This window comes from Notolabrus celidotus, chromosome 1 (assembly GCF_009762535.1).
Source record: "Notolabrus celidotus isolate fNotCel1 chromosome 1, fNotCel1.pri, whole genome shotgun sequence".
Lineage (NCBI taxonomy): Eukaryota > Metazoa > Chordata > Actinopteri > Labriformes > Labridae > Notolabrus > Notolabrus celidotus.
In genome coordinates, this window is record NC_048272.1 from 17,545,038 (window position 1) to 17,557,976 (window position 12,939).

The following is a 12,939-nucleotide window of genomic DNA, read 5'->3' on the forward strand; positions in this document are numbered from 1 at the left end:
ATAAATATGGAGATACGGCATGAAAAAGTTGTAACACTTCTCAAGAGTGACATCAAATTAAGTTTGCAGGTGTTTGTGCATTACTTGAGTATTTGTAAAGCACAAATATGCTTGTTACTTCACTTGAAGGATTTTTCTGTTCGTTCTTTTTCATCATTATTCACTGCCTTCCTAATCAGTAACATTTTCAAACTAAGTGGAATGGATAATACCACATACAACACAATCCTCTTTGCATACTCATCAGTGCATATCTCTCATGTTTGATGTAACATGAAAATGTAGCTGCAGGCATATCAAGACCAGTCAAGAGAAGGTTCTCGACTTGGATGACAGTGACCCAAGGCCTATTTCCAACAACATCAGCAAGACATGTCCTTGTGTTTATTGTAATGTTTATTATTTTCAGATGGTTGCTTTATTTTCTATCTTTATTTGAATTCAAAATGTTTAAAGCCAAACTGTCCTCTGCATATGACATGTAGATGAACAAGCTGTGTACGGAAACAGGGCAGAAAATATCCTGTTGAGAGCTTGTCCTCATTTTAATACTGTGAGAATATTCCAGAGCTTTTACTTGAGTAAAGAGTCAGTTCCTCTACTTTTACCTGTCCCCTTTTTCAGATGTATCCGTCTTCTGGTTGAATCAAAGAATTCAGCACATTTTTCTACCTCTGCTCAGATATTAAAATATTTTTCTCAACGTGATGTTAGCATTGTAAAATTAAGTATCCTTGTTGATTAACTCCTAATTGTTCCTTAGCTGCCCATGCTTTGTGGAATTTTGATATTTGACAGTGATTCATTATGTTAGCACTACACCACATTCCAGGACAACTTTTTAAATTGACACCTTCTTATATTAGATAAATGAAATTGAGTAAGATGGTGTCGTTAATATCTAGAGCTTGTAAAAAAGGGTTACTTGATACTGAAGAGCAGACAAACAAATAACGCCTTGTGTGTCAGTAGTACGTGACATGTCTCGGTAATTCTCAGCCGCCCACAACAGATCTCTGCACCACAGACTGCATACTCCTGAAATGGCATCTGGCTGCTTCTCGAATGTCTCTCCTTGCATTTCTCAACCCGTTGCCCAAGTGTCAAAGACAGAAAGCGGCTTCAGCTTTTTAACACACAAAGAACTGGGCCTGATGACAAGGCCTTTTGGTGTCAAATGAGCTCTTATGGTGCTTGATTTCTGAGCGGATTTGTGGGTTCAAAACATAAACCTGTTATGTTTTGTTGTTGATGTTGATCAGTCTGTTTATTAACATTCACTCTCAAGTTGAATTACGAGGCATAAGTGCACTTCTATTTTACAGCATATTTTCAGAAACTCACTTTGCACGCTCACAATCTGACACACATTTGAAAGAACTCCAGTGAAAACAGTTTCCACCACAGTCCTGTGAGTTCTTAAATGTGAAAAAAAAAAATCCTATTTTCTACAAAACCACAACCCACACCCTCCATGGCTCTCAGGCTACACATCGATTTGATACCTCCATCTTAAGTTAGTCATCATCATCCAATAACCCTACAGCTCTGACCTCAATGCTGTGATCCAGCTCTCAGATTTAAAACCGTGAAATTCAAACTGAGGAGCCTGCATGCCTTCCGAAAGTGATTTCATGCACACGAAACCAAATTTGCGTGTCCTCTATGTAACTAAATCCTGTACAATGTTTAATGTATATAATAAATTATTAACATGGTAATATGAGCAGCTGAAATTAGATAGCATATCAAAATCCAACGAACTGTAAGTCACTGTATTGCTGTTTGAGTCTTGCTTTGTTAGAAATATAAATGAGGCTTAATTACACACATACATTTATAATTCAGATTTCTTTACTGCTCCATTTTCTGCACCTGCTCAAAAAATAATGATGGCTTTCTGATGCAACCTATGACAGTTCACAATGCAATGACCCTGATTATTTTTGCAGGGACTGACTTTTTAAAAGACGAAGGTTAACTGTAATCCATTTCACTACTCTGCCCAGAACATTTTTTTTTTATCCAGCCTCTGTTCAGAGGGCCACCTACCTGCTCACAGTCCTCAGTGCTCTCAGCTCTGTTCCCTTTCAGGCAGCAGTCTGGTCACACTGAGCCTTCTCCTAATTTTTTCAATGTAATAGATCCTTCTTTCAGCGTGCAAGTAAGTCTGTGCTTGATGCTCCTCTACTGACTGGACCCAGGGACTGCCAAAAGCTGTTTAGGCTTTTTTGTATATGTGGTGACTCCAAAGACATTGGAGGTTGAGTGGGCGGCGATGCAGGGGGGGAAACAGTGAAGGTTGGGTCAGAGAGCAGGTTAAACAGCTCTTAAAGAATCATGTTTTACCATTAAGTACAAACAGAAATAAAACATTTTACAAGCCTGTAATCAATATGTATGAGTTCACAAGTGCATGGTTTGATGAGGTTTGTTTTGTTTACTTGTGCTTAAATCTTAATGTGATTATTTCATTAATGAAGTTATATGTCCTGTTTATTTAAAATATTTATGAAAATAAAGAAGGCAAGACTCTGAACACCAAACTCTTGTTTGTTTTTAAAACACATTTTAAGTGGTATGCATGTTGAATTTGCAATTCACCGGATTGTTTTGGTCAATTTGCCTCTCTGACGACAGATAACACACAAAACCTTTAGAAAAGTGAAAGTACATTTTTAATTTGTGTACAATTTTACATGTCCTATTGTATTATGTTACATGGAAGGATTGTGTTATTAGCAGCAACTAGAACATCAACTCAGCAAAGAAGTTCTCAGTGATCCATATTTATTTCATAAACTGGAGTAGACATTTCTAAAAGGTCTTTTAAAAAAGGTTTTATGCAGAGACATTAATGAGAAATTATTTTTCCCAAAGTATTTAACAATGAAAATGATACCTATCATATGTCTTTTTATAAAGCCTACAGGTGAATATAGCTGCTTCTAATTCAAGGTTCAAGACCACTGACCTTGAATTCCTTTGTCTCTTGTCTTTTATTACAGTCACTGGTATTCACAGCACGTCACGTCCAGAGTTGTTGTGTTATTTTAAGACACACTGTAAATGTTTCCAAGCCAATGTCCAGTGCATAATGGTCTTATATAAAGAAATGATGTGTTGTTTTGGAACATTGTCCCCTGTCATAAGGTGACATGCCAAACTCTGGGCAGCAGTTGTGAAGTTATTTTTGCTCCTATAAACATTTGAAACATGATCAAGCAAAAACAGACATACCGTTAACTGAACTGACTCAGACAATAAAACACCTTTTGGTTGTGAAAGATAGTGGAAAATCAACTCAAATGTACACCAGAAACATTTTGTTTTGAAGACAGAGGGACCTCCCTGACATGTGTTTCTCTAGCCACCTTGCTTACCCAAACCTTTCTTGCCCAGACAGTTCTGCCAGTGAACTTTCCTTTCAAGAAACACCAACAACCATAAATCTTTCCTACTCAAAGAGATATGTGTCCAGCTTTCTTTTTTAAGCAGACAGTCTTGCACTTGTAACTGTTTAGATTGCATAGTTATTGTAAAGATAACTGGAACTACCAGTTTAGGAAATCATTTATTTTGAAAAGGCAATTAAAGGAAATGTTAGTTTTTTAATTAGGAACCATTAATCTTTTATTTATTTGACGTTGTTGATGATAAATAACCCTTAAACATACCATAGTGGATTTCAGAACATAATACAGCAAAACCCAAGTTGCTAACATGTTTCTGTATGTAATACAATGATTAGAGCTTACCACTTAAGCATACATACATCTTCCCCAGCCACTTAACTGGCTCACTGGTTGACTTACATGGAAAGATGACACCACAGGCATGTTCCAGTTTATTGACCAGAGCTTTAGCAGTGTCGTCTGGTCGAGCAGAGGTCTGGTGAGGGCAAGCGGAGAACATAAAAAGCAGTCCCATTCTATATCGGGGTTATAGTGATGTTGTAAACCAGTAATTATAGTGAGTAGTTTACTGAGAAAAGTGTAGTGACCTACAAGTTTTGAAATCAGTTGTTTTATTATTGGTGTTAATTTCAACATAAAACTTGTATTTATGAAATCTGTCTTCTATACACTGTCAAATTAAAAGAACATGATCAGCTATTTAAGCAGTTCACACATGCATTTGATTGCAAAAATGAATGCATACAAAGTCAGTTGCATGTATACCAGGTACTTTTAATTTTTTTAAACTAATGCAATTGTAACTAATGCAAAAAAACAAAAATTGTACTGACATTTTTTTGGGATCCAATTTTTGTTGAAACAGGAGAAATGTTGATTTAACTGTGTATTTGTTGCTGAAGCTTTAGTTTTTGTAACGCCAGTGAGATGTATATTGTGATACAGATAGGTTTATTATTTAGTCCAAACTACTGTATATCAGTATGGAAGGGCTGATACACAGAAACATTTCTGACACTTAGAGCAGACTGTGGCTCAGGAGGTGAGGCAGGTTAAACACAGGGTTGCCTGTTTGACCCCTGGGCTCTCCATATGTTAAAATGCCTTTGTGCAGGACACTACACTAAGTTGCATCAATTCTACAGTCAATCCCACATTCGCAGTTCTGTGTGTAAGTGTATGGATGAGAGGCATAATACCCTGTGTTTGCTAACATAGAAAATATTTGTATGTGTGCAGTAAATTAACCAAATCAATAATCAATCAATCAATTAATAAATCAATCTTTATTTATATAGCGCCAAATCACAACAAAAGTTATCGCAAGACGGAGCGCTGGTGGCCTAGGTCCAAGCGCCCCTAGTATAGAGGCTACAGTCCTCGTCACAGAGGTCGCCGGTTCAACTCCCGGCCGGTCGACCTCTACTGCATGTCTTCCCCCACTCTCCACTTCCAACCCTTTCTGTCTCTCTTCAGCTGTCCTGTCAATAAAGGCAAAAAAAGCCCAAAAATAAATAAATAAAAAAAAGTTATCTCAGGTCTAGACTGTACTCTGTTATATTATTAATAAAGACCCATCATCAAGACAGGTTAAGATCCAGTCCCATCTTACAGACAGGACTCGGTCTGATCTCATCTTAATCCACCATGAGCAGAGCACTTTGCAGAATTTAGCAAGTTACAGTGGCAAGGAAAAACTTCCTTTAACAGGTAGAAACCTTGAGCAGGACCAGACTCATGTCAGACACACTTCTGCCTTGACCGAGTTGGGGTTGGAAAGTATAGAAGAGATGAAGAGAGAGAGAGAGAGTCAGATAATGGTGAGACGGATATTTGTAGTTGTTGCCGCTGGAGTCTGGCAAGACCACAGCAGCAGGCAGACTATGGCAGCGACTCAGAGGAACCTACGAGACAAGAGAGCTCATACGTACATAGATCTGATTGATTCAAAAATGAAGGGGTTAGCCAGTTAGCTACTTCATTTTTATTTTTAATATCTAATTTGTGACTTTGTACAAAGGCAAAAAAAACAGTCTAATGTATCCATGGAGAGATTCAACATGTGTTGATTGTGATTGTGATTGTTAAAGAAGAACAACAGTAACTCTATTATACTTTGACTCAAGTCTTACTTGCTGTAATTACTCCTCTTTTTCGACGTGGCTATGAACCATCAATCATTCTTTCTTTGTACAGCCCCTATTCATAAAAAATGTTGTCTGTAGACACTTAAACATCCCTTCATTCACCAGCAAGGACAACACCATCAATGGGAGGCAATTTAACAATTATTTATTGATTATATTGGAATAATGATTCAGAATTTGATGATGAGCTTCCTGCTGTTGTCAATTTGGGGATGCTTATAGGGGACTTGCTGTACTTGATAAACCCCCTCAGGGCCACACAAATGGAAGGACGACAGAAATAAAGAGAGGGTAGAAAGAAGGGGAGGAGAGGGTTAGGTTTGAATTATGAGAATGCCAGAAGAGGCTAATTTGAGTTGCAGTTTTGCTTTTGAAACTTTGCTATGTAGCTTCACAAAAAAAGTTAAAATGTAACAGATAGGGACAAAATTGCCAAGTGCTGATTCTGTGAAAAAAAAAAAAAAAATTCCAAAGTTTTTCCAAAGCCAGTTTGAGGCTGCGACGGAGCGAGTCAGACAACTTAAATGGGTTTCTTCCAAAGGTACTGTCCTTTTATCTCCAAAATCCTTGTTTTTGATTCCCAGAGACAGTGTTTCCTCGCTGAACTGCAGAGGAAGGATTGTAACACAAAGAGGGAATTTGTACAAAAAGGACTGCTTGTCTTAGATAACACTCTTGTCCAAGTTCTCCCGTCATGTGCTGTTACTCTTCTTTTCCTGCTTCTCGCTGAACAAAGCTTTCAGGTATATGTGTACAGTGATGACTCAGTATTCTCTAAATTCTTTGACCTACTTGCCAACCGGCTGCTTACGACTGTCTGCGTCTGTTTCTAATGGTCTTTGTCATTATTCAGACTCTACTTCCTCTTGCTGCCTGTTACCTCTCTTCCACTTCATTTACCCTCCACATCGTCCTATTCTTTGACAGTCTATTTCCTCCTTTAGTGGGAACCCTCAAGCTATAACATAACTTATTTTCATTTGATCCTTCTTGGTCAATGAATAATTTTGCAGCTGCATTGTAGCCATACATAGGTACCTGTATTTCATATCTACCAGAGAAGTATCTACTGTCTTATGAGTTATCATCATTTTGAAATTACACTGCTTTATGAGTAATATGTTCAACAACCACCAAACAACCTGTCAGAAACAACTGCTTTGTCACTGGCACTACACTCCAAAACATTTTGGCTCCTTATCCTCATCATTTTTAGACAAGTAAATCTAAGCAATCAAGGTAGGAATAAAGAATATTCTCCGTCCAAATCATTTTGGGCATGTTAAGAATGTTACATATTTTATGAGTGTGGGAGTGAAACAGTAGTCAATACATGGTTTTCATTTGAAAAGGTCACAGTTTGGTTATACTAAAGGCAAAGAAACAACCTGAGTATTTTAAGGCATGAGAATTGTTTAGTTATTTTCTTTGGTAAATTTATTGTTGTGATTCAAAAGCACTAACAAATGTAGATTATTTACTTCACTACATGTCTCTGGTCCCCATTGACCACTGTGAATCAAATCCACATGAATGTTCTTGTTTTTTGAAGCTGACTTTTATCCTTTTCAGACATTTCAGTTTAGTGTCTTGCAAAAGGACACTTTGACACATAGACGCTGAGAAATTAGTCCATGCATTCATTTCAACCCAGTTAGATTACTGCTAGCCCTGTATGCAGGGCTATCCAAACAATCACGAGGATGGCTCAGCTCATTCAAAATGCAGCAGCCAGAGTCCTGGCACGCACAAGAGCATCTGAACATATCACCCTGGTTCTCAAAACACTTTATTGGCTTCTCGTTCAATACAGAATCTATTTTGAAATCATTGTATTAGTCCATAAAGCACTCAGAACCTTTCTGACTTGCTAGCTATAACCTGACCTGGCCCCTTAGGTCATCAGGTGGAAGATTTTTAACCATTCCCAGGGTCAGATCAAAGTCTGGTGAAGGGGCCTTTAGTTACAGCAGTCAATATCTCTGGAACGAACTGCCTGCTGACAGTCGTGATGGACTCTCAGATCCATCACAACTGTCTATTCTTTCACAACTAAACTCAGGACCTATTTATTTTCCAGAGCCCATGAATAGTTACACTGTGTGCATGTAAATATGATGACATGTGCAGCAACACTTGCTTTTTGTTTGATTGCTGTTTGCTATGTCTGATGTATGTTTGGTGTGTCTATTGTTTTTCTTGTTTTTTATCCTCAATGTTCAGCACATTGAGTTTACATGTAATGAAATGTGCTTTATAAGAAAATTGCTATTTCTAATTGCTATAGAGGAACCAGGGTTTAACAGCTAAATCTACCCTAAAGTGTCTGAGGTGTCCACATTGTTGTACATAGCTTGGATAGTGTCATATCAATGGAACGTGTACACAATAATCTTGAGGCCAAAGACAGAAAACAACACTAAAGTAATACCCACAAACCGTGCCACCACTCACTGTGCTGTTACATTAAAAAGTTTGTGGGTCAAACAGATTGGATTTGCAAAAATATGATAGCAGTTGCTTGGCTTAATACAGAATAGATTGCTATAGGGTAAAATTTTGCAGGCATTGGTAAGGGCCTCCAACTCTGGTCCTCGGGGGTCTGGGGCTGACCTATTTCTCTCCGGTACTTTCAATGGTATCAGAATCAGGAAGAGTTTTTATCAGATGTGGATAATGTTTGGACGCTTCAGGGAGCGCAACACAGGATCAGGGAAGGGTAATGCCCCCAAACCTTGTAAGAGGCGAGTTACTGATGAGGTCACAGGTCTGAGTATTGCTCTGCTCGCTTTGCAGTGATGATGCAACCTGGTCAGAAATACAGCAGCTTAAAGAAATCAGAAGACACTTTATGTTTTGCTCTTAAAGAGAATGGCTGTTTCATTTTTGCGTCCATTGTCCCCAGATTTATTTCTTAAGGTGACACTGAGAAGAGTTAAAACCTCTGTGCAGGCCAAACAGGGAGTTTCCTTCTCACTACTAAGCTGCACAAAATTAGCATTCTCTAGTTTTGCAATGCACAACTGTCAAACTTACTGTCAACGTAACCTGTATGCATAGGACATTAAAAGTTTAATGACAATAGTTAAAGGCAAGATTATTTTTTATGCTTCTGCCTGACAGCCAGATCAGGGTGTTCACAAGTTAAAAAATATCCTTGCAGCACACTGGTACATTTAATCAGTAAGATAGAAGAGGCAGCTAATCTTCTTTCATTTATTTTTTAGTCGGTTTTTTTGTACCTTTTTAAAATAGAACAGCTTAAGAGAAACCAGAGCTCTGGGGAGTATAGAGAGGGGGGAAATATGCAACAAAGGGTCATGGCCGGGAGTCATACCAGCAAACACTGCACTGTTGACTATAACCTCTATATATGGAGTGTGCATTAACTGCGAGGCAAAACCGGCACCTGAAAGGGGCTTCTAACTATTCCTCCAAAGTAAATGAAATGCCTACATTTCTCTGACTCTTAAGTGTTCATCGTGCTCCATTGTGGACTCAACAGTTTGGAAATAAACAATTTTGGCTAATTTATACATTTAATGGAATACTTGATTCAAAATGTATGAAGAGACTTACAAGAAATCCAAATATGTTAAAATCTTATGCAGGGGCCTTCTCTGACTTTCTCTGTTTTGGTAATACAATAAATCCTGTCTCGTAAATAAGTTATCAGATAATTTATTTGAGTAACAGTCTGAACACTTTAGTGATTAAAACTTTAGAATTACTGCAGTTGTATAAAACAGCTGGTATTAAAGATTATTCCAAAAGTTAAAACTGGTCTTAATACCACAAACACTATACATAGAGCCTTTATATTTTTACTGTGAAAATATATGTCCGCTGTCTTCGTACAAATAAAAGAGACAATAAAAATACAGTAGTTGTCAATACTCAAAGAAATGATACCTAACATTCACAAATACCAACGTGGATGACAGTGGATCATGTCTTTGCATATTTCAAAGACTTCATTTATGCATGGCAGGTTACCTCCACAGTTTTTCACATTGTATACTTACTATGTTCATATTTTTGAGAGGGAAGTCTTACATTGGACTTCCACCAGATCCATGTCCGGTCCGTCTCTGATCCACTGCGGTCTGGCTCCGTGCTCTCTCATCCGTCAAAACCCACTGGTTGTGTTTTCAGAACGCTGGACAGTTGGAGTCAGGTGACCAAGGTTTTCCCGCAGTGATTACTGCATTAATACATGTCCTCCTTCTCTCCTCATCCATGTTGTCTTTATCGTCCTCTAAAAACCTCTGACCTGTTGGCTCCAGGCCTGGCTCTGCTCTTCATGACAGTTTGTTGTTGTAGTTAAGTGAAATACGATCTGGTGATAACACAGAGTGTTTTATTCGGAAAATTAACTTGGTATTTAATTTTGTTTTGGTGCCTGACTTCCTGTCCCGTTCGATCTTCTCTGTTGAGAATTTTGTGCCGTGCTCCAGCATCCGGCAAAAAGTTCTTACGTACCTGATCTGGAGGGCACCAACCTGCCGGATAATAGACTGAGCCGGAACGCAACAGAGCGGATCCAGTGGGAGTTAACACATTGACTAGAAAAGAAACCCATCAACTCCCGTGCCGTGACGGATTGGAGACCGAACAGACACGGATCTGGTGCAATTTTTCCGCTACTAGCTGCAAAGTTGGTTGTGATTTTAATTGGCAAGGTAGTAGGAAATCTAGTATAAGAACAGTATTTCATTCTGGATTACAGAATACAAGTATAGAATATCAATAATGTAGACAGTAGAGTAAAAAAGTCTGTGATTCAGTCCTGTGCAAAGCATTATTTTCCACAGCTGAAAACTTGCTATTCCTGTTGATTATGACTGTGATACTGAAATAGGTATTGACTTAAACGCAAAAGAAAAAACAATATAAGTTTTCCATGGCAACATTGTCTACAATCCACCAGGCCACCAAAAACATTTTACTCTAATGAGGAGATAAGTGTGTGAAGTGGAACCTGAATTCTCTCTGACTGTATGGCCCTTAAGCAGCTTTGGCACAGTGCAGTTAACAGATGGTTGAACAGACGTGTGCAGTACTGAGATATGAGAGATGATACCATCGTCATACATGTTAATTGACAATTTAGCAGGAATTTGAATGGTCACACCTTGGCACGTCGCCATCACAAGAGTGGGAGCGGGTGTCAACCTGTCAACACAGTGCATTGAGCTAAATTAGTTTGCACAAGGCTCTTGGCTCAAGATGAAGCCTGACATTGTAAAGACGAGGCATTAATTCATTTGGTGTAAAGCAAGGTTATGGTAATGAGATATGCCTTAAAAGAGCAGTTGCTGTGTTGAGCTTGACGCTACACACGAGTGCTTTGAGAGACTGACTCAAAGCTAAAGACTGCAGCAAGTCACTCTTTTACATTTGAAGTCCCTGGACCTTTGAAGATTGTACATGACACCAGGCAAGTGTTTTGAACTTGATTCATTGACTCAACAGTCTGTTAGGGTCAGCTTAGCATGCAGGGTCAAGGGATTATTTGACCTCTTCTGACATCTTTCTACTTAGCAAAGATTCAACCCACTAATGTAGGCCTCTAGTCAATGTATTATTCCTTTATTATATATATATATTTTTCAATCTTTCTTTTTTTTACTCTCGGAGGGCCTTCTGAGGCTTTTAGTAACTGTTGGCTCTTTTCAATGGATGTCATAAGATTTCAAAGTTCACGTTTAGTTTAAGATTCTTTAAGTTTTGACTGTGTGGCTTGAGTCATGATCAGATGTTCTTTTAGCTCAGAGAGTTGTGAGGTCGAGGTTAGCTTGGCCTCCCTGGAATTCTCTGTTCATCATGTGATTCGGCTGCTGAAGGAGCATTTGGGATAACTGAGATGTCTCTATTTCCAGCCAAGGAGTGATCTGCCTCATTTCTTTACTCTCTAATGGAAAACTTAGCGCCTATAACTCTAGCACGTTGTCATCATCATTTTGGGATTCTTTTATCTCCCATGCCTTTCTCTCTTCTTTTTTATTGCCACACCTTGCTAAGTCACACTTTTACTGTCTCACCCACTGACATTTAACTCCTGCTCCCTCTCCTGTGGCCTGTCTGTTCCCCTTGACTGTGGTGATAAACCCACAGCAGGCGCTGTCATGCAACACTCAGAGCACTCATAAAGGCGCCACCTGTTACTGGTCCATGCCGGGACGCTTAACTTGGAATACTGCAAACTTGGCACTACTCAGTCATTTCCCCGCCCAGCCCCCATAGCCTACCCTCGCCCAGTATCCTTTTACTGGTGACATGTGACCAATTAATGCTGCTCAATCTACTGCTAACAGAAGGAAGTTATGATTTTAAAAACCAAGAGACCATTGAGTCGCTGTTAGGAAGTTAAGGATCAACACAGTTTATGTCCTACTTGTTAATCTCTTTCAGTGTGCAGTCTCAATACTGGTGCTTTACTGTGAATAGCATTTGAAGCTTATATAACATAAACTGTTTTACTGCTGCATCATCTTACTCCTATGTTACACCATCATTCCACAAACAAATCCAGTCTTTAAATGCATATTTGTGCATTTTTTAGCAGTCAATATGGAAATTACCAAATCCCCATCTGCCCTATATTTTTTTGTACAACTTCAAACCACTTATTACTTCTTGAAACTAAATTTCTCCAATAATTCAACAAAGCAAATAAGACTGCCCTCAAATGCTAATTAGCACGATTTGTTTGCTAAAATGCACAACCTAAGTTTGCATATACAGCACAAGGACCTCTAGCGGCTATATGAATTATGACGGGGAGCTGTCCAGAGGAAAGATGGATGTAGGTTGGGGTCATTTTTAGTAATGTCAAACATCACAATGAGGCACTCATGGTGGATGGATCAAGCCACACTCCTTTGTTTCCAGTTTAAAACCAGCAATCAGCAGTTTGTTTTGATCATGACCTTTACTCCTTCTCAACTATAACCCAGTAGATTCTGTGCCTAAACTTAACCAAACCTCTCTCACATTGGCTGCAGGGGAGCAAACAGCTACTGAGATACTGTCACTGAGACTATATATCTGGTTTTACCCTCCCATTATCCTTGGGGTCAAGTGGACCCCATTCAATGTTTAATGTCTTTAAATTAATGACTAACATAATTTTTTTGCTTCATATTTCATGACTTTTCCTAATTTAATGGGGACAACTGGGAAAAAGTAACATTACAATGTTGATATGTTCCAATTTCCTGTAAAAAAAAAATAAAAATCTGCATTGTTGTTCATTGGGGTCAATTTGACCCCAGGTTGTTTTAGCTGTATATACCATAAGAAATATCAACATTTTACACACATTTGTTTTGGTTGTTTTGGATGATATTGAGGTCACTATATGACCAAGGACA